Source organism: Lissotriton helveticus, chromosome 5_1 (genome assembly GCF_964261635.1).
Source record: "Lissotriton helveticus chromosome 5_1, aLisHel1.1, whole genome shotgun sequence".
Taxonomy (NCBI): Eukaryota; Metazoa; Chordata; class Amphibia; order Caudata; family Salamandridae; genus Lissotriton; species Lissotriton helveticus.
Genome location: NC_136065.1, coordinates 1,914,734,415 through 1,914,755,300, shown reverse-complemented (window position 1 = coordinate 1,914,755,300; position 20,886 = coordinate 1,914,734,415). Strand labels below are relative to the sequence as shown.

At 43.8% G+C, this 20,886-nt stretch overlaps 1 pseudogene across 1 annotated transcript in view; it reads right to left on the bottom strand.

Annotated features, from left to right (window-relative positions):
• LOC144753877 (keratin, type I cytoskeletal 12-like) overlaps positions 1 to 20,886 on the bottom strand; it is a 91,779-nt pseudogene that overhangs the window by 31,551 nt on the left and 39,342 nt on the right. The window contains exons 3-5 of the transcript XR_013594585.1: positions 2,626 to 2,782; positions 684 to 845; positions 433 to 558 (exon numbers count right to left, since the gene is read on the bottom strand). The product of XR_013594585.1 is annotated as a keratin, type I cytoskeletal 12-like (transcript). The remainder of the gene's footprint in view (positions 1 to 432; positions 559 to 683; positions 846 to 2,625; positions 2,783 to 20,886) is intronic.

Sequence of the window (20,886 nt, the reverse complement as noted above, 5' to 3'; positions counted from 1 at the left end):
TGCTGGACAGGAACAGGAAGTTGGAGACTGCGGGGCACTTCCTTCCTCCCCCCCCCCCCAAAATGAACTCCTTGCAAAAAAAAAGTGCAGGCAAATGTCAACCTGAGGAGTTATTCTGATAAAAATCATAATTTTCAAGGTTTATGCTGCCTGCTGGTGGATTTCTTGTGCGAAATTGTAAATTTTGCAATCTCGCAATTGCGAGATTGTCGCTGCCCGCCGCATCTACGTGTTCGCAAGTGTTTACTCCCGCGAAATTGTATAGTATTCTAGTTGGCAAGTGCGACCAAGCAAAAAATCCGCTTCGCACGGATTTACGAATTTTTGGCAAGTTCGCGAGAGTTCGCGGATTGCGAATTTGCCGAAAATCCGCAAGCGGAATGGATTTTACGCCCATGCTTATTAATCACACGGTATCTGAGACATACGTACCATGGCCAACTGAGACTGAAGCTCGATCTGCAAGCTCTGGAGAGTGCGACGAGAATCTGACACCTCGCTCTTCGATGACTGCACCGCCTGCACGTTCTCAGTGAGCTGTACTTTCAATTCTTCAGACTGAGACAACAGATTGAAAGAGAGAGGAGAGCATTGTTAGGTTCCAACAAGTGTGAAATACGCCTGCATATTTGGCTGCTCACCATATTACATTGCACAATGTGCCTTTGTAACAAGCTTCTTACCGCCTTCAAGAACTGGGCCTGGGCTTCCCTGCGGTTCTTCTCCGCCAGCGCCTCATAGTCGCCTCTCATTCTATTCAGGACTTCGGTGAGGTCTTGTCCAGGAGCAGCGTCCATCTCGACATTTACTTGGCCACACACATTTCCAGACACATTCAGCATTTCCTGTGCAGAGCAAGAAGACCATTGGCTTGCAGATCATATGAACAGGAATAAATATACATGTAAAAGATTTGGGGAACACTAGATTTCAAATGAATGCCGTGGGAATTGACTAGAGGGCATTGGGATCATAAATCTATTGAAAACCTAAATCCACCCTTAAGAAATTCATAATTAAACCCTGGGGAACACTGTCTCAGATCTTTGAAGACACTGCCTTTCGTTAGATCATGCCTCCTCTCACAAGTCGACATCCGTGACCTCACAGCTCGTCCTAATAATAAAATAATAATTCCACATTTGTATAGCGCAAATGATCACCCTAAGGGTATCAAGGCATTGGGGGGCCATTGAGGAGATTAAGTGAGCTATTGCCCATAGTCACCTGATGTTGAGCTTCCATAGGCTTTGGGGATTGAACTGTGAGCCCCGCGCTCCGGAGTACGTTGCTCTGGCCTCTGCGCCACACCTCTCCTATTAAATAACACCATCTCCCACAAGTGCACACCCCTGCGAAGAGACTACAACCCGTCACTGTACACTCTACAACACGCCCTTCATTGGCTCACACCTTCTCTCCCTATAACACTGCATCCTACATAAGACCCCCTTTCATTAGACCCACCTTCACCTAGATCCAACCCACATTATAACCCCTTGCACTTCACCTTACTATTTAATAAATACCACTCCCCTTAAATAAAACCACATACTTTATCTTTATAACAAGCATCTTCCCACCAGACCACATGCCACCTGCAGAATCCTGATCCTGCTACTAACTCTTCAGCTTAACAGACCATAGAGGTACAACTATACAACGCTCACACCATTCCAGCAGCCTCCTGTTTACACCTCATTCTTGTATTCATACTACATGAACTTCACAAGGTAAAACACTAAATAACACAAATGTGTGCCCTGTTTATCAAAATTGAGTCCAACAGAGCATATTATAAGCTTATGGGTTAGACACTATTCCAGTGCAATTCAATACCCGGAACTTGCTTCTGGTACAACTAGTTACCAAGACACCATGCCCTTAGCTGGTGTTGTACAACACCCAAAAGATCACATCATGCGCCAGAAGAACTTATAAATGTGTAGATCACACCCTCATCCAGGAGAATATAGACCTCAATAGGCAATTCACTAGGTAAGTATAATTGAAAACTTAAATAGACAACATGGTAGCCTGTGAAATTCCATGGCAGATTGGATCAAGCTTTTGCCACCAAAACATATTACACATTAAAATCACACTGTATGCCAATAGAACACACTATCATAAACTACTGCACCCCAGCCATTGCAAGAGACAACTACATAGACAGCTGCCTTGGCCTCTAGAAGCCATGTTGCAATAGAGAACATCTTCATATCTGATCACATTCTCACCCACTAAATGCCGTTTCCCAAAAATGGTGCCTCAGCCAGGAGAGCATACTGCTTAAAAAATAACATATTATCTCTTAAACCACACACATATGGCAACTCTCCCTCCCTTTAGAACGTAGTGCCGAACAGACCCCACACCCTCTAACAACCAGATCAGGCTTTTCTCATTAGCTCACTCCCCTCTAGAAGGTCACCTATTTCCCCAGTAAATCACCCCTGCGCAGACACTATACCTTCATTACTAGCCTTTTGGAGAAAAGTTGCAGTTGTAAAATAGATTCAGGAATCCTAAAAACAGAACTGAAGGCCATTCACACTTCCAAAATGAGAAGCAGGCACCATCCAAGTGAAAGCTATCATTAATGGGTCATGATTAGACCTCTACCTCTTGGTGATTCTTCTTGAGGTAGGCCAACTCCTCTGTCAGGTTCTCGAATTGCATCTCCATTTCAGATCTGGACATGGTCAGGTCATCTAGAATTCTGCGCAGCCCATGGTTGTCAGCCTCCACATTCTGGCGCATGGCCAGCTCATTTTCATATCTGAAGAAGGCCAGATAAAGGAGGAGGTGGATTAGGTTACAAGAGCATGCATGCCACAGGCATTACCCCAGAACACTACTGTGCCTTCTCTGTGGAGCACCGACAAACTCCCAGTCACACAAGTCAACTTTCTTGGGTTCAAACATTTTATTATCAAGGTATATATATAAGAGAGAAGCAGATAAGCAAAGGGCAGATACATAGTGAAATATGCTAGCACACTACAAGGTAAGATATATAGCAATATACAATTTCATTGTAGGACGACAATACATTCCAGTTCCTTACATTAATTAGTGCCACTGTACATTACATTCGTTCATCGTGGAATGACATTACATTACAGGTCGCTTTAATAATTATAGAGGTGGTGGTTACGGGCTTACTATAGGTAGAACATGGAGTAACAACAAGAATGAGTGGTCCGTATGCAAGAGCTGAGCGAAAACTGGCATACACTAATTAGATGTAGGATAAATTGTCAAAGTGTGCAAGAGAAGAAGAGCTAGAGGAGAGTGAGAGAAGAGAGGGGATGAGAGTGGCGAAAGAAAGGGGGAGGGGAGCTTTGATCACTTGATTTGTAGTCAGAACTATAGGGGTTTTGGTGGCCACAGGTCTGCAAGGCCTAGGATGTGTGTTTGTGGTATTTGCCCTGATATGTGAAGGCTATGGCGGGTCCACTCTTTGGAGGTAAAGGTCAAGTGAGTCCCATAAGCTCGGTGAGAAAGAGGTGTTGTGTGCTTTTTCGTACATTATATTGTTGGCACCCCTAGTATTACATTAAATGGTCCACCTCCTCTTGTAGGGAGTTTCTGTAGTTGATTCTAGTCCACTAGGATTGTTTTAGTGCCAAGGGCTAGCATTTATTTATTTACCATTTGTAAAGCGCCTGGTTACACACAACATTGTGTACCCGCGCTAGGATTCTAACCCCCTATGAGGAAGGAAAGAGAAGGGTAGAAGAAGAACTATGCCTAAGCTAACAAGAGCAGGAGCACTAAAGGAAGACCACTAGATATTCTGTATATTTGAGGGAGAAACAGCCACGTTTTAGTCCCTTGTGGAAGGTCCTTTCCGTAGGTTCAGTTCTCCAATTCAGTGGCAAAGTGTTCCACCTTTTGGCTGAAAGATAACTGAAGGACCGGGCTCCCATCTGGCCCTTTGCACTCTTGGCATGTGACCAAATGAGACCCTACAGATCTTAGATTGCATGCAGGTATGTAGGCTGTTAACATAGATTGCGGGTAGCTCGGGCCTTTGTTCCACAAATTTTGGTGGCAGTAGCACAAGGTCTGTAGGTTATTCTGTTCTCCACTGGCAACCAGTGAAGAGCCGACTGAGCTTTAGAGAGATTAAGGACCAACCGCGCAGCAGCGTTTTGGATGCGTTGGAGTTTGAATAAACTTCCTTTAGAAGCTCCCAGATAGAGGATAATACCATAGTCTATTTGAGATGTAACTAGGGCAGGAACAATAGTTTTTCGGCCGCTATAGGTAGTAGGTCGAGGAGTTTCCTTAGGACTTTGGGAGTCCCTAAGCACTTACAGTTACCTTCCTAATTTGCCTCTCAAACAAGAGTTTAGGATCCGACCACACCCCTAGATTTTCATTTCTGTTGTTTAGGACAGAGGTTTCTCCCAGGGCCTCAGGCCACCAGGCCGATGACCAGATAGAAGGCGCTTTCCCGATTATCGTTACTTCTGTTCTATTGCCATTAAGTTTTAGGCAATTGTTGGACATCCAGGAGGCTCCTCTAGGCATAAAGAAAATTGAGTGGCAGCCACCTCAGTGTCCTGAGTTAGAGGGACAATGAGCTGTGTATCAAAAACATAGGACAAAATTGTTACATTGTGTTTTACCACAATTTTTGCAAGGGCCAATATATAGATTGAATAGGGTAGGGCTAAATATAGGCCCTTGCATGAGAGGAATGCTATCTGACATATGCAGGTGCTGGGCTACTTGAAAGCTACGCGATAGAAGGAAAGAGGGCATCCAGCATAAAGCTGTACCCCTAATTCCGCATGGACTTAACCTCTGAAGAAGTAGGTTATAGGTTATACAATACTGTGTCAAAAGCTGTGCTTAGTTCAAGTAACACCAAAGCAGCTGTTTGTCCTTCATTAGCACGCCTTATCAAGATTTCAGTTGCAAGAAGTAGGGCTGACTCCATAGAGGGCTCTAAAGCCCAATTGCGTGGGGTGGAGTATATCATTTGAGTTGACACGATTGATAAGTTGGTTCTCCAGTATTGTATCTGTTATAGATTCACATGATTGAATCATCCCTGTTGTCATGGTGGGAGTCCCACGGTAATAGAAGAATTAGCAGTTATAAAACATCACCATAGACCTCCATAGAACAGAAAACTCACTTATGTAACCATTCAGCCTCATTTATATCATCCAAATGTCAGCCAATCACAGTAGGGACCTCAGAGTTCCCTTCCCCTACAGAGCCACCATACCTCAGATTTCTTACTGCATATCATGTGATAGGGAGTCTCCCTCAGCTCTGCTCAGTTACAGTATTTCATCTTCAATTTTTGACCCCCAGTGTCAGCCTCTGGAACTCTCACGGTATTTTGGACTATATACTTTTGCCCTTCCTTATTGTTGAGATTACAGAGCCTAAAAAAGGTCTGTTTAGGCCTTGTAAGACCTGTGGGAAATGTAGACTATTCTCTGAAGACCCCCAAAAACAGTGCCTAGTCACGATCCCAGGGAAGGCAAATATTGCTGCATTGTTTCAGCTAAAACTCTAAAAGACAGGGAGGGTAGGCTGCTATTCAGGCTTCAGAAAAGGAAGGCTGCTTCAGACTCAGAGTCGGAACCTGAGGAAAAGGCCCCTTCTTCTTCAAGGAAAAGAAAGGAGGACAGTTGCTCCTTGCATCATGGGTACTCTAAGAGATCCAAGTTCCAGGACACATCTGAAGGGAAACACCACAAGAAACCTCAGACAGAGGCTTCAAGGCCTTTCTCAACTCCAGCTTCTGCTTCTCTGACTCCTCTCAGAGACCTGTCTTCTCGACCGTCGACGGCCTCGTTGTCGAAGATTCCACTCTTCTCAAGAAAATCTGAGGTTCCGGCACCATCAACATCTTCCTCATTGACGACTACGATGACAACAGTCAAGACATCGACGGCAGCTAAGGTGGCAGGAGCATTGACGCCGATAACGATGTCGGCGAAGAGGCCTTCACCGCCATTGAGAATTTCAGAGTCAACCACCGGTCCTCTGACGACTCCAACGATGACAGCCACGCAGATAAAAGCCATCCACGCACCGTCGACTGTGTCGTAGATGATCACATCGGCTGTTGCACCATCATCAAGCCCGTCAACGGAGGAAAAATCTGTCTTCTTCAACCCAGACAGATTCAGGATTTCTCCAAGATATCCCCTTTACCTCCTGCTCACCTTTTAGACTTCCAAGAATCAGAGCATGCTTGCCCCCACATACAGTCCATCACAGTCCTTTTGCGAAGGGAGACACGTCTGCTATGCAGCGGCCAGATTCCTTCCAGGTAAGGTACCCTTATGATGATAGGGAGGAGGAGTGTCATCATTTTAGGGAACTGTCAATGAACGTTCGTGTGTCTCTGGTATCTGATCTCTGTCAAATGATTGACCACTGTTAACGTTTTCAGGACAGAAATGCTCATCGAAGGCCTTTACCTCCTCAAGAAGTTCCCACTATTCATCTGAGACAAAGCACTCTCAAAGTCACCAGAGAAAAGTCCATCCCTCCTCCTATAGGGGCCTCTTCACAGAACTAATCTTAAACAAAATCCTAAACTTACTACTTTTGGTATTCACAGAAGGCGTTTAGTAGTAGTAAAGTTAGAATTTTGTCTTAAGTTAGGATTTTGTCTTAACTCTTTAAATGCGGCGCAAAATACGCTGCAGTGCGGGCGTTCCATTGCGTCGTCGGCCAACGGATGTGTGCAGCACTACCGAGGTAGTGCTCACGACAGCCGTTGGCTGACACACGCAGGCAACAGGTTAAGACCAAAACCTAAGACAAACTTAAGTTTAACTGAAGACAAAATCCTAACTTAAGGCAAAATCCTAACTTAAGACAATATCCTAACTTAAGACAAAATCCTAACTTTGCTACTACTAAATGTCTTCTGTGAATACCAAAAGTAGTGAGTTTAGGATTTTGTCCCTGATTAGTTCTGTGAATCGGCCCCATAGTCATTACAGAGGATACTCAGATACAAACAACATAGACACCCATGATGAATGGGATGACTACATAGCCTCTATGCCACCATCTCCCATCCCTACTGATGCGGATACCCCTCCTGCAGTTATTGGGGGATTTCCTGATCTTCTGGAGTGTGCTTCTAAGCATTTTGACTTTCCAATGCTAGCTAATCATACTGAATGTTTTCTATATGATTTTAAACCAGGCACTCAACGTTGACTTTCTATGGCAAGAAGGACTGAAGCTAATGAAAACACCAGCCTCCATTCCATCTGTCATTCCAAAGTTGAATAAAAAATACCTGGCCCCTGACGAATCGTCTGCAAGCCTCATTGGTCACCCAAGGCCAGACTGTCATGTAGGCAGTGCAGAGAAGAGGCAAGAATCCAGCGTCTGCATGTACAGCCCCACCAAACAAGGAGGGGCATCGCCTCGACAATATTGGAAAGAGGTTCTCGGCATTGGCAGCCACATGCATTCGAGCCTCTAATGCCATGGCCTTTCTTGGGAGAACTGACCCGCAGATGTGGTCTGGCATCTCTGTTCTGTTTGAGTATCTCCCGGAAGATAAAAGAAAGAGTCTAAGGGCATTCTATTGGAGGGAGAAAGTGTGTCTTTGGAGCTCATTGAAATAGCCGTGGAAGTTTCATCCACTGCGTTTCGCAAGATGGCAGGAGGGGTGGTTCTGCTCGCCAAGGTGGCTAAAGACTTTTCATTCAGAGGTCCAAGCCAATTTCTTGCCTTTCGATGGAGAGTGCTTGTTTAGTAAGCACATAGACGAGGCGCTTCAATCCATAAAGACAGACAAGGACACGGCCAAAGCCTTAGGCAGTCTCCAGCAGTGTCGCTTTCCGTCCTTTCGGGTTAGATTGCAAGTGCAATTCTTATCCCAGCCACAATTACAATAGAAGTACCAGCCATATCTGCAGAGTACCTAGCAGCCGTACGACCAGTCTTTTCAATCCAGCACGGCTCAGTATTACTTGAGTCTGGCAGAACGCAAGTGGTAACAATCTGCTGGAAAGTCCCAAGACTCCAATAGGAGGCAGTGAAGTTCATCAGGCCCCTGCCACCAGAGTCCCACACCACGATATTTTCTTCTCTGCATCCTTTCTGAAATGGAACTACAGTTCTTCAGACAAATGGGTTCAAGACAATTTCCAGCATGGCCACACTCTGGAATTCATTGAGGATCGTCCAAATGTTCTACCGCAAAAAGCATCTACAATTTCTAGGGTTCGAGGTGGCAGGGCACCATTACCAATTCAAAGTGCTTCCATTCAGTTTGAAATCCGCTCCCAGGGTGTTCACCAAGTGCATGGCACAGATAGCAGCCTTTTTAAGACAATCAGGTCACCAGGTGTTCCCATACCTGGAGGATTGGCTCCTAAAGGCTCAGTCTTTTCAAGTGGCAGAAATATCAACAAGAGCCTGTCTAGTTCTCTTCCAGTCTCTAGGTCTCCGCATCAACCTGGAACAATCGTCAATTTTTCCAGCCACATCGTTGATCTTTCTCAGTTCACGTCTCAACACAAATCTCGGCAAGGCCTTTTCCACTCAAGAAAGGATATTGGGTATTCTGGGTACAACAAAGCTTCTTTCAACAAAAAAGTTTGTTTCTGTGAGGCAGTACAAGTCCATGCTGGGGATGATGTCTTCTTGCATCCCGCTCATACCGCATGCGACCGCTGTAGAAGCAGCTCGATGCACAATGGACTCTGTCTTAAGCTTCATTCAATGATAAAGTTCACATTTCAGCTGCAATGAGAGCCGCAATAGGATGGTGGATGGTCAAGGAAAACCTTTCGCAAGGCCTCTCTTTCATTTACACTGTGATACAGCTGGTGAAAACCATGGATGTGTCAATTGACAAATGGTGGGGCTCACCTTCAAGAATTACGGGTGCACAACAAGTGGTCCAAACAGGACCACTTATTCCTGGGTCTGAAAGCCTTCCTGCCTCATATCAAGGGTACGTCGGTGCTAGTCAGGACCGATAATACAACAACAATATTTTACCTCCAAAAGCAAGACGGCAAGAGATCTCCAGCGCTTTCCTTTCTTGCTCAAAATATATGGGAATGGCTCCTTGTCAACCACATCTCCTTGCGAGTGGAGTACGTGCCTGATGTTCACAACGAGAAGGCCGACTTTCTTGGCAGTGTATCCAAACAATGCGATGAATGGGAGCTCAACGATTAACACTTGAAGGTGTTTTTTCAGTCCTGGGGTTATCCAACATTAGCATGCTCAAACAAATGGAGGGTCCCCTAGTGACGGATGTCAGGGAGGGGGATTTAGAATTACCCCAAAAATTTCCCTGTGTTTGGTAGCAGCCTTAGATTACTGAGAGAAATAGTTCCTGAGGGGTTTCTATGGGGAATGTTATTAAGGGGCAAAATCATCAATAAACCAATCAACCACTAAAGCAATAATAGTAAGCAACAAAATTTCACTGTGTTAAAATAATAAGCATGTACAAGTAAGTAAAAAAATCAATTCGTGATTTATTTCAACCTCCCAAATGGGTTACAATCTAGAAAAAATTAAAATTATGTTAAAAAAACCTTTTTGTGAAAAAAAGGTAACCATACAATATATATTACACTGTAAAATTATCAAAACAAATCCATATGCAAAACAAGTCGACGCGGCGTTTCGGTGTCTACTCAATCCTTACACCTTCATCAGGACAAACATATGAAATTCACAGTATCTGTAGTTTGATTACAGAATTGAGTTTAGTCACTCTCTTCAAGTTTTAATGGCTTGGCGTAGACTGGCTTATGACGATTTAGTCACGCTTGGGAGCTTTTAAATATGCCTCCACGTTTTCACCTTGCACGGAGGAACCACCGTGTATAATTAGGATCTCCTAGGTCTGGTGATATGATAGATGTCCAACTTAAAATGGTTGGATTTGCCGGTGTGCTTTTTGATTTATTGCACCTCCGCTTGGTAATTTCAGTTCAAGGATATCTGTGAGTTACAGACCGGCCTCCCTGTTCCTCCGTGCGTTCGCCTTCGTGTCGGTGGTTCCTCCGTGCAAGGTGAAAACGTGGAGGCATATTTAAAAGCTCCCAAGCGTGACTAAATCGTCATAAGCCAGTCTACGCCAAGCCATTAAACCTTGAAGAGAGTGACTAAACTCAATTCTGTAATCAAACTACAGATACTGTGAATTTCATATGTTTGTCCTGATGAAGGTGTAAGGATTGAGTAGACACCGAAACGCCGCGTCGACTTGTTTTGCATATGGATTTGTTTTGATAATTTTACAGTGTAATATATATTGTATGGTTACCTTTTTTTCACAAAAGGTTTTTTTAACATAATTTTAGTTTTTTCTAGATTGTAACCCATTTGGGAGGTTGAAATAAATCACGAATTGATTTTTTTACTTACTTGTACATGCTTATTATTTTAACACAGTGAAATGTTGTTGCTTACTATTATTGCTTTAGTGGTTGATTGGTTTATTGATGATTTTGCCCCTTAATAACATTCCCCATAGAAACCCCTCAGGAACTATTTCTCTCAGTAATCTAAGGCTGCTACCAAACACAGGGAAATTTTTTTGGTTATCCAACATTAGATCTGTTCGCTACGTTCCTCAACAAAAAGTGTCCTCTTTTCGCAAGCAGGATTCCTCATACAAAATTGTGGGGAGATGCCTTACAGTTTCATTGGATGGGGTTGTTCGCCTACGTATTCCCCCGTTTCCACTCATTCCGCGAGTACTTCAGAAAATGAAGCAAGAGCCATGCCTGCTCAATCTCATTCCTCCAGGTTGTGTGCAACAATTGTGGTACACCGAGCTGCATCGCCTATCAGCGTGGGCTCCGATTCTCTTCTCTCCAAGGGAGGATGTTCTCTACATGAACCAGGGCCAAGTGGTTCATCCACAAATTCCCTCTCTTCATTTCTGGGCTTGGCTCCTCATCACTCTATATTTGGGGATTTAAGGCTGTCTGAGGACTGTTCTACGATACTACAAAAGCCTCTTGCTCCTTCCACATTAAAATGTTAAACATTTAAATGGAAGATATTCTGTGCTTGGTGTGTCTCACAAGCATTGCATTCGTTCTCATCATCCCCGGAGAAGGTGCTTCCTCATCTCTTTTACTTAGCTAAATCAGGACTTTCTCACTCTTCCATAAGAGTTCACCTGGCTTCAATTTCTAGGTATAGAAGACGCTCAGATCAAACTTCCCTGTGGTCTAATCGTCCCATCAAGGAATTTGTTAAGGGACTTTTTAGAGCTTTTCTGCCTGTTAAACCTCTTCTAGTTCTGTGGTAACTAAATACTGTCCTGTCACAGCTAATGCATTCTCACTTTGAGCCAGTACACAAATGCGAATTAAAGTTCCTTTCTTGGAAAGTGGCTTTTCTCTTGCCCATTTGTCAGACAAAGTTATTAGTGAAATCCAAGCTTTCACTATAAAAGAACCATGTCTTCAATTTTTGCCAGACAGGGTCATCCTTCGCACTAACCCTTCTTTTATATCTAAGGTGCCTTCGACTTACCACCTCATTGAGACGATTATCTTACTAACATTCTTTCCTAATCTATCCGCAGCAGTGGAAAGCTTTTGATATCTTTATCGGCTCCTAGGAAAGGACAAGCCTTGACATGGGCCAGCATTGCTCGTTGGGTCACCTCAACAATTACCTTCTGTCATTAAAAGGCTGGTTGCCCGCTTCCTGTGAAAACGCAAGCTCACTCAACTAGGAAAGTGTCAATTTCCTCTTCCTGACATATGCAGTGCAGCAACGTGGGCGAACGCTCACACATTCACAAATCATTACTGCTTTGATGGTTGGAAGAAGGCAGATATTGCTGTTGAACAAGCTGCACTTCAACGTCTCTTTGCCTAAGGTAGGCGGTTTGTAGCCTTCTTTGTTCCTTTAATACTGGTTATAAATTTGTATGCATATTATTTCTCTTCTTCTTGATTTCTGATGCTACAAGTTTATGTCATGGTGGGATGGTTTGCCTACCCACCACATTTCTTTTTTCTTATTGTGCTTATACTGCTTACTAGTCGGATTCAACCATGTGAATCTATAAAAGATACAATACTAGAGAAAAAAACAAGTTACTAACCTATACACTGTGGTTCTCCAGTATTGATATATTTTATAGATTCACATGCAACCCTCTCTCCTCCCCGATTAGGCTCACCGGGTACCTCAGAGTTTTGTATACCTATACACTTGAGCTTGAAATCCGAGGTATGGTGGGTCTGTAGGAGAAGGAAACTCTGAGGTCTCTACTGTGATTGGCTGAAATTTGGATGTTATCAAATGAGGCTTCAAGGTTACTTAAGTGAGTTTTCTGTTCTATCGAGGTCTATGGGTGATGTCTTTCGACTGCTATTTCTTCTGTTACAGTGGGACTACCACCATGGCGACAGGGAAAATTCAAGCATGTGAATCTATAAAAGATATCAGTACTGGAGAACCACAGTGTATATGTAAGTCATTTTTTTTTATTCACACCTTTCCCCGCAATTTTAGCGAAGAATGATTACAGTGAGATAGGACATAACTTTTCTAGTAGCATAGGGTCAGCAGAAGGTTTTCTCTGCAAAGGAAGTACCATTGCTTGCTTTCATTTCTATGGAATTTCGTGTAGGCAAAAGGATAGAACTATTAGCTGTTATACGTAAGGGAAAATGATCTCCATTCCTTACATCAAGATTTTAGGCGGAGCTAGATAAAAGGTTGATTCCTGACTTGATGCCCATAGTCAGGCCCTATAGATCTTCCAACACAGGGGTCCTAAATTCATTCAAGACCATTCTCCCTAAAGGTTTCTTCAAAAGAGGTATCTAGATTGACACAGCTACGAGGTTCTAATGGGAAGGTGTCATAAATCTTAGCTACTTTAGAAGCTAAGAAATAGGCAATCTTAATGCAGTTCTCATGAAACGATGTTGCTGAGGCTGTTGTGCGTTCCAGCGAGGACAAAGATTTAAGAATGGAGAAAAGTTTATTTGAAGAAATATTCGCTTTTCTATTTTTTCAGTTTAGGAATTGCACCGCTTTTTCCTAAGGAATGCATGTTACTGTTTAAGCTCATTTTTATATCTGGCTCTACTAATTGGGCAATAGTCCTTCCTCCAGATTCGCTCTAGGCGTTAACAAGTTTTTTTGTCTGTAGTTATGCCACTATTAAAACACGGTGCCGATATTTTGTAACCTAGATGTATTCTTAGTAGTCCAAAGAGCTATCTCATCTGGGGCTTCTGATATCTATTTTTCAACTTTCATGTTTACCAGATTACAGTCCTCCCCAAACTGAAGATCAGTGCTCGAGAGGGTATTAGAAAAGGTTTCAGAATTAAACATTTCCTTCTGGTAATCATCTGATTAGACTTGGTAACGGTAAGAGACCTGTGAAAAGGCACAGTGAAAGCCACTAGGTGGTGGTCTGACCAGGGAACTATTAACAGAGCATCAACCTTAATCCTAGAGAAATTGGCAAATATCGGGACTAAAATATGTCCTAATTGATGGGTGGGAGCGCTCACTTTATGGATTAGATTTAGGATTTTGAGCTCCTTACATAAACATTGTGCCTCTAAATTGGAGTTATTGTCAAACTGTATATTAAGGTCCTCTAGAATTATCATGTTATTATAGTGTAGTGCTGGCTGAACAATGTTCTCTACAAGACTCGATATGAAAAGTGTTGTAGGCCCCTGCAGACGGTAAATTAAATAGCCCGCTAGGGAGTAGTCTTCTAGTAAGGCGAGGGAGACAGAAATGGCCTCGCAATTTTCAAGGTTAGCAGCCTTAATGATACATTTCAGGGACAGTTAATGAATTATTGCTACCCCATCTCCTCTTTTTACTGGTTGGTCCTGTCTTCATATCCCATAACCTTACCCGACCGCACCTAAAATATCCGGTGCCGAATAATCATTTAGCCATGTTTTGATCTGTGAATCAACCCAAATCTAGATTATGCAAACGTTGGGGCAATTGTTGCTTGGAAGGGGAATTGCCAGTATCTTTGCCAAGTAGATTCTGAGAAATGTGAGGTCAGAGTTTCTGGAATTTGGGCTAACCATTTCTTCTTTAGTTTTTTGATGAGGTGTGGTCTTTGAGGTTCTAAACGTTTATAGATGTGAGATGCAGCAAGATCTGTTCTTTTCCCCAGAAAGGTCAGGTAGGTCTGGCTTGTGAGGTTTTGGAAGAGTCCTGATTGATATTTTAAGTTTTAATAAATTGTAAAATTTCGATTGGGGGAGGTGTAACATAAGCTCAAGTTAGTCAACGGTGATAGGATTTAGCATAGAGCCCAGATCGCCCGTTCAGTTAATACCTTTTTCTGACCATACTTTCCAAAATAGGGATCTGCCATCTAGCTTGAATTTATAATTATACCATAAGGAAGCTAAGAGAGAGTCAATGAGCCATTTAGACAGTGTTTTGTTAGTGCGTAGGAGTGCTGCAATCGTGTCTGTTATTAAGGGGTAAGAGTGCAGATCGTTAGGATGGATTTTAGTGAGATAGGGAGGATTAGGTGTGATTCAATATGTAGCCAGGGGAACGATTTCTGTTTTAGAGCGGCTGAGGGTGTAGCCAGATACTTTTGATTAGCTGTTAATTTTGGTCACGATGTGTGGTATGGCTTTGTCTACATCTTCAGTGAATATCAGAACGTCGTCAGCGTTGGTTGCAACAAGTTGTCTGCCTGATAGGAATTGAATGCCACCAATGTTGTTATTTGCTTTAAGGCAGCATAAGAGTGGTTCGATAGCTAATAAGAATAGGAGGGGGAGAGAGGAAAGCCTTGCCTTGTGCCTTGTGAGTTGGATAATCTGCTGTTTATCCTGACATTCACTATTGGGGCAGCATTGATTGCCATTGCCAATCGGATGAAGTACTCACCTAGTTGCATAGTGTCTCATATAAGAAGATCCAAGAGACCCCATCAAAGGCTTTTTCAGCCTCCACTGCCATCACCATGGTGGGTGAGGATGTTGATTGTGATGTTTAAAGGGCTTTGCAGAAGACACATATGTTGTCGGCAGATAGCCTGCCTTTAAAAATTCCCATTTGAGTTGGGGCAATGAGTTTTTGTAGTACTTTCTCCAATCTTTGTGCCAGTGTTTTGGCATATATTTTACAGTCAGTGTTAATTAGCAATATTGGCCTGTAGTTTTTTACCTCTAGTGTATCTTTCCCTTCTTTTGGGATGATCTCTATTGTGGCCTCAGAAGCTGAGCCAGAGGTACGCCAGCAGAGGCAAATGATTGGAACAAGGCAAGAAAGGGTTCAGTAAGGATATCAGGGCATGTTTTGTAGAAGGACACAGTGTACCCATCAGGGCCAAGGGCCTTGCTTGGGTTAAGGATCTGATCGCTGATTGGATTTCTAAGTGGTGATCATGGCATTGAGTAGGGATCTGTCTTCTGCTGAGGCTGAAGGGGGAGAGCATGAGTTCAAAGACAATATGTAGTTATGTAGGTTAATTTTGTTGTTTGGGGTGTAATGGTTGGAGTAGAAGTTGTGGAACAAGTCCAGGATCTCATGAGGGGAGGTTACTGTGTAGCCCAAGTTATTTCCAACCCTGGGCCATGATCCCTGCTACGCTGGTAGAGTTTGCGGATTTTTGCATTCTCGTCTTTCGGTGGAAACGTGAAAATCGCAAAATAGCTAATCGCAAAAATTGAGATTCCCTGTTTTGAGAAGGCTTTTTGAGATGATACATCCCAAAAGGCTTTTTACCGTTCGCAAACGGGCCAATTCTGTGAATTGGCCCGTTTGCGAACGGTAAAATGATTGATACATCTGCCCCATAATCAATTCTTGTGAAGGTGTGATGTGTTGGGGAATAAAATGTGTAATCCCTACCATTCAGGTTGAATAATCTCCATGTGTCGATTAGAATATTTTTCTTACAGCAGTCTCATCTGTATGTGGAACCTACTGCTCAGAAATGTATGTATGGCCATACTTCCCCTCGTCCAGTCTCTGAAACTAAGCAGGGTGGTGCCTAGTTGGTACTTGGATGGGTCCCACAAGTCAAGTTAAGGCTTTTAAGAGCATTGCAAGTCTAGCCAATGAGGCAGAACAAGAGGCCTGGGGCCAGATGCATCAAGCGTTTTATCGTTCGCAAACGGGCCAATTCGCATCATTGGCCCATTTGCGAACAGTAAAAAGCCTTTTGGGGTGTATCATCTCAAAAAGCCTTCGCAAAATAGGGCCTCGCAATTTTTGCAATTACCTATTTTCCGAATGCCTTTAGGGAATCGCGATTTGCAATTCCTTAAATACAATGCTGGAAGCAAAAAAAAATATTGCAACCTGACTTTAAGGAATCACAAATTACCACCAACTTGGAGTTGGTGGTAATTAGCAAATTCCTAGGAAAATGCACTTAAAAAAAAAAAATTCTAAGTGTCATCCGGCGTACATACATGCCCTTAAGGCATGTATGTGTGCCACATGTGCACACATGCATATTTCAGGGGTGCAACAGAGTGTCCTTTTGGCCCCATAGCACAATTGAAATTGAATGCGCAATTTGCGAGTACCTATTGGGTACTCGCAAATTGCGCATGCAATTCCCATCTAGGCCCTTAGAAATGAATGGGAAGTCAGGCTGACTGACTGGATGACAGGCTCTTCATTAAAACTGAATGGAGACAAAACGGAGCTCATGCTCCTAGGCTCTGCTCCACCCACTTTACCCCCCTCCATGTGGCCTGGATGTTTGGGCACACCACCCACCCCAAAAGAGAGTGTAAAAAGCCTGGGAGTTTGGCTGGATAAAAACCTCTCCTTTTCCACCCAGGCCACTAAACTATCTGCCATCTGTTTTGGCTTACTTAGAACATTAAGGAAGGTCCTCCCCCTCCTCCCAATGGAAGCCAAACAAGTGGCAGTTCAGGGCCTGATCCAGTCCCGGCTGGACTCAAATAACGCTCTGTATGTGGGGGCCCCAGAGCTGTCCATGCGAAAACTTCAGGTCGTCCAGAACTGCGCAGCCCGCGCGTTGCTGCAAATTCCGAGGACGCAATCTGCAAAACCCGCCCTGGTCACCCTACACTGGCTCCCAGTAAAGCAGAGAGTGGCATTTAAGGCACTATGCATCGCCCATCGAGCTTTCTGGGGGTCTGGTCCAAGGATCCTTAACAATCTGGTCACTCAATACCATCCTAACAGAACCCTCCGATCTACGGAAGCCTTCCTGGCCGTGGTCCCAAGAGTGCGGAGAGCCAGGACCGGAGGAAGGATGTTCTCCTTAAACGTCGCGAAGATGTGGAACACACTCCCGTTACAAATCAGGTCCAATCCCAACCTACTCTCATTTCGCAAGCAGCTGAAAACTTACTTGTTTTCTAGGCCCACCTAAAGCTCGTTCTCCATCACTCATCAGCCCTGTTTTTATGCTTTAGCGCTTGGACGCCCATTGGGCAGCAATCGCGCTTTACAAATCACAATACAATACAATACAATACAATTCCTTATTTGTGAGTCGCAAATAAGGAATTTGTAGGAATCGCAATTTTATTTGCGAATCCTACATACATTGCATTTTCCATAATAGCGAATCAGTCAAATCTGCTATTAAGCACTCGCAAAATACAATGTTTATACATCTGGCCCCTAGACCTTCGTTTCAGCTGTCACATTGAAACACCATAATAGTGATTCAGCCCTTAATTATTACCAGGCTGGACTATTGCAATATTCTTTACTTAGGCGTCCCTAATGTCATGCTCCAGCAGCTTCAGATAGTGCAAAATGCAGCCACAAGACTTTTTCACTGCATGCCCCTAAATTTACGTCTACAGTCAGACTTCTTCACTGGCTATCTATTGAGGGGCTAATTCAAATTAGAGCACTGCGTTACTTGCCTACATGTATGTCAGACACTGGTCCCCACTATCTCAAATCTTTGGTGTCGCCCTTCAAGCCAAATCGATCTCTTCGTTCCAGCAGCTCCAATCTTGTCGCAGTTCCCTGAGCGAGGAGATCCAGCAAGGGGTTGGGGTTTCTCATACCCTAAGCAGTGGAACTCCTTATCATCTTCAAAGAGATGTTGGTCCTTATTAGGAGTCCGGCGGTCCATGGACTGCCAGACTCCCGATGCGGCCTCCCGACTGTCCTATTACGACTAGGGCAGTCGGGCCGCTCTGGGACCACTGCAACCGCCAGGGAACCACCATTCCCTTGCTGTGGAGCGGCGGTCATAAGGCCGCAATATGATTGGCTGGGCTGCTGCTGTCCCACCAAGCATATTGCGAGTTTCTTCACCACCACACCTTTCAGAGCAGTGTGACCACCTTGGAATGTGTGGCATTGAGGAAACAATGGGGGCTCTACAGGGCCCCCCTAATGCCTTACGCCATGTGGATGCACACATGGGGGCACAACATGTGCCCCCGTGTGCATGCACACCAGTCTCAGCACAGCATGGACTGCAGCAATCCATGCCATGCAGGTACCCATGCCTTTGAGGTTCCCATTGTGGTGCCTATTTCATAGCATTCGCCCTGGAAATGCCAAAGAACCACCCATCAAAGCAGGAGAAAACTCCTATTCTGCCGGGTGTTACCTACACTGGTTTGGCGGTGCAGGAACTGAGCGGTTCCGCACTGCTAAACTCAAAATAAGGCCCCTTGTTGCGCTCTCTCAGTCTTTCTCAAACTGTTAAAAATGTGGGGGCATATTATCAAGAAAGGCCATAAAATTATCGCCGTTTTAGCGGCAGAAAACTGCCGCTACAATGGCGATAATGGGCTTGATAATAAGCTCTATGGAATTCCAATTGAAGCCCATGTTAAATGTGAAGGACATCTGTAGTAATCAGCTCGTAGGTGGGTTGATTGTTAAGTATATTTATTGGAACAAGTGCTGCGCAGCAGCTCACACAGCCAGCAGATCATCAATAAACAGTTGGTCGTTTAAACTATATTCTAAATCGAATACAGGGATGGAAGGGGAAGAACACAGAGAACCTCCTCGAAAAGTTCCTGAGTTAGCATAGTTATCCTGGCCCCGGAATCTACTAACAGGCAAACAATCTTATCTCCGATACCAAAATCGGAGTAAGGATCCACACACTCTGACTCAGGATCTTCAATGCTAACCACAGCAACCATGTCTCTCAGATCATCCTGTATGCTATTGTCGTCCTGAGGGAAATCAGACACATAAGCAACTGAGGTGGGAGTATAATTACTGTTCCACGGTTTGCCAGACTGAGAGAAAGAGGAGTTCCTTTTTACACTTTGGCACACTTTTGCAAAATGGCCCACTCTGCCACAGAGTCTACATGTGACACTTCTGGCTGGGCAAGGACGACCAGACTTTGAATGAGGAAAATTGCCACATTTAAAACATACATTGGTTTGTTTGAAGAATTTGTTGTCAGTACGACCCAAAATACTCATCTTATTATCAACAATCTTTACAGAACTGACTACTGTTTCATCTTTAGTAATAGATGAGGAAGGTCTAATATCTAATTCCTTGACAGAAAGTTTGGAAAATTCAATACTTTTTGCTACTCGCACAGTCTCTTCGAGAGAGGGATTATCTAGTGAAAGCAACTTCTGTTGGATATTTTTATCTAAACATTTGCAAATGTACTGATCTCTTATCATTTGGTCCCTAAAATTTTCAAACTCGCACTCTGCACTCAATATTCTGAGAGTAGAAATAAAATCTTCTACTTTTTCTCCAAGTTTCTGTTCAGATTTGAAGAATTTATGCCTGACGACAACTAAACTAGGTTTAACATCAAAACGTAGTTCAAGAAGTTTTACAGTTTGATTGTAGTCATCTAAATCTTCTTGTTCAGGAGCAAGTACCAGGGGGGGTAAATGTTTAAAAATTGAACGTCCTTCAAATCCCAGACTGTTCAACAGGAGGTATTTCTTCCTTTCTGCCCTGTACCTGGATGCGCCAATAGCCCCCAAATAAGTGGTAAAAGCGTCAAAACACTTTTTCCAGACGATGGGAGGTTCGCCAGGAAGATCAAGGAATGGTGGTGGGGGAGAAACAGCTTGTAGACTCATATTTGTAGAGATGTTAAGATTTTACCCAAAATGTTGGAGGGTTGCACAGTCAAGGAATATAACAGAGTTATTGCTGGTAAACGTTGGAGAAATAAACACTGCCTCCTGCTTCGTGATAACAAGAACCTTCAGACAAAGTGACTCAGTTGGAGAAACAAAAACTGTCTCTTGCTTCGTGATAACAAGAACCTCCAGACAAAGTGACTTTTTTTTTTTCGCCACTCACCTCGTAATTCTGGTGACTTCGTGAACAGCTTCGCAGGTAACTGAAAAGCGCAATGAATAGTGCGTCGAAAATTTACTTTTCTCCTATTGTACGTTAGTAGTGCGATAATAAAGAGATATTGAAAAAAAAAACGAAAACGATACGCAAAATGGTTCCCAACGTTGCGTTTCAACGTCAGGACGGTGTGTTCCAGTGACGTTTCACTACATTACGCAAATTACGCTGGTTGCGTTAGGAAACGATAGGCACCTATGGCTGAGCGTTATTCTGTACGCTAATAACGCAGTTCAGATACGCTTGGAGCGCATCTTTCGTAGGTGAGCAGGCCGTTGCCCGCGGTGAAGGGAGACTGCTGCCGCTTCCAGTTGGAAGACCAAAAATTAGGTACAGTACCTTTTTGCTTTTTCCTGTGAGGTTGAGGAAAAGCAGGGTGGGTATACCGGTTCTCCAATGTCCTCGACGTCTTCTCGAGGGTTGAACTGGTTCTCCAAAGTACACAACGTCTTCTGGTCTTCACGAATTCGCCGAATCTCACTCCGGGGTTGCACGCGTGGAGAGCAGACACTTGTTCAGATATCGTCGCCACGTTTTTTGTAGTAATCAGCTCGTAGGTGGGTTGATTGT